The sequence below is a fragment of the Peromyscus maniculatus genome, chromosome 22 (genome assembly GCF_049852395.1).
Source record: "Peromyscus maniculatus bairdii isolate BWxNUB_F1_BW_parent chromosome 22, HU_Pman_BW_mat_3.1, whole genome shotgun sequence".
NCBI lineage: Eukaryota > Metazoa > Chordata > Mammalia > Rodentia > Cricetidae > Peromyscus > Peromyscus maniculatus.
This window is the reverse complement of record NC_134873.1, coordinates 43,104,719-43,106,610: the sequence shown is the minus strand read 5'-3', so window position 1 is coordinate 43,106,610 and position 1,892 is coordinate 43,104,719. Positions and strand designations below refer to the sequence as shown.

The 1,892-nt window shown below is 42.8% G+C and overlaps 1 long non-coding RNA gene across 1 annotated transcript in view; it reads left to right on the top strand.

The window, feature by feature from the left end:
- Positions 1-476, top strand: part of LOC143270275 (uncharacterized) — a 1,380-nt gene extending 904 nt beyond the window's left edge. The window contains exon 2 of the long non-coding RNA XR_013047419.1: positions 1-476. This exon is cut by the window's left edge and continues 164 nt beyond it. This is a non-coding gene — a long non-coding RNA (uncharacterized LOC143270275).
- The last annotated feature ends 1,416 nt before the right edge of the window (positions 477-1,892 follow it).

Below are 1,892 nucleotides of genomic sequence, written 5' to 3'. Positions count from 1 at the left end.
GAGACCTGCAGGAAACAGAGCGGTGTGGAACAGCATGGACTGTCAACAAGGGAAGTCCCCCTCGGGTCCCTTTGTTTCCGTCTCCTCCAAGAAGTTCCTTTGGTGAACAAACTGCCTGTCCTCATGGGAGGTGTGGCTTCCTCACAGTGGCCTTGGTCACTGTTCCCTTAAGCTGTCCGATCTCAGTCCACAGTGGAAAGAATCAGTGTCATTCTGTCCCTTACTAAATACAGATAGCAAAATCCTTCGCTTTTCCCTCCAGCTAGTACAAGAAACACACCCAGGCACAATCTTTGCCAGATTTACCTATTACCCCTATTTCTTAGTCACATCTTGGGGAGGGACACTGTTTTGTTGAAACTTGATCCATTCTTGACTACTTGTGTGGACCAGCTCTTCCTCACCTTCCTCTGTGACAGCCCAAAATGTCTCCAGGTATTGCAAGTGATAAGTAAATTTCTATTTTAAAAAGTTAATTTTCATTGACCTTTATTTTTTACATGCAAGATAAAACGTATTTTTTTAAGATTGATTTTTATTATTTTGAAATGATGTGTGTCTGTATACATGGATGCAGAGGCCAGAGGCATGGACCCCCTTGGAGCTGGAGTTACAGGTGGTTGTGAGTGCTGGGAATTGAACTCAGGTCTTCAGGAAGAGCAATATGTGCTCTTAATTGCTGAGCTATCTCTAACTCTCCTCTTTCTCTCTCTTTCTCTCTCTGTCTCTCTCTGTCTGTCTCTGTCTCTGTCTCTGTCTCTGTCTCTGTCTCTGTCTCTCTCTCTCTCTCTCTCTCTCTCTCTCTCTCTCTCTCGGTAGGGCCTTTCTGTGTAGCCCTCGCCTGCTACTAGTATCCGCTTGCTATGTGGCCCGCCCTTGCCTCAAATTTCAGGCACTCCTGCTATGGCTTCCCAAGTGCTGGGATTATAGATGTGAGCTGTGATACCCAGTTTTTATTTTTAAAATGCTTTTATATATATGCAGTCCCACAAAGTTGCTTATAGTCACTCAGGTTGAGGCAGGAAAATTGCCAATGAGGATAGCCCATTCTATATAAGGAAACTTTATTTCAAAAAAAAAATAAATAAATCAAAGCTGGAGAGATGGTTCCATGATTGACAGCACTTGCTGCTCTTCCAGAGGGACCCAAGTTGAGTTCCCAACATCTGCATTAGGCAGCTCCAGGGGATCTGGCGCCCTCTTCTGGCCTCTGCAGTGACCTGCACACACATGCACATACCCACCTACAGACACAGACCTACAAATAACTAAAGATTAAATACATTTCTTACATTCAGGTTTAAACTGAGTATGGTGGTGCATGCATACCTTTAATCCCAGCACCTGGGAGATGGAGGTAGGCAGATCAGAAGTTTAAGATCTTCCTTGGCGCCATAGCAAAAAAAAAAAAAAAAAAAAAAGAGAGAGAGAGAGAGAGAGAGAGAGAGAAAATAAATAATAATTTAAATATTTAAATTTAAGTTAAATTTATCCAGTTCTATTTATCCTACAACAAACTTACATTCCTTCCCTAATTGCTTTCTTGGATGTGTCTCTAGGGAACGTCCATGATCCTCTGTTTCTGTTGTTTTGGTTTGCTTTGTTTCATGTTGAGACAGGGTCTCCCTGTGTAGCCCTGGCTGGCTTGGAACTCACTGTGTAGACCAGGCTGGTCTGAAACTTGCAGCCATTTTCCTGCCTGTGCCTCCAGAGTGCTGGGATTACAGGCGTGTACCACTATGCCTAGCCCTATATCTAATCTTTTTCAAGCCTTGGAGCTACTCAAAAGATGTTGATGAGCACACCATTTCTTGGATTAGGAATTGTCATTTCTGCCGTCAGCATTGAACAGTTTACTACTTTATTATCTATTGGTTGAAAAATTAACTAAA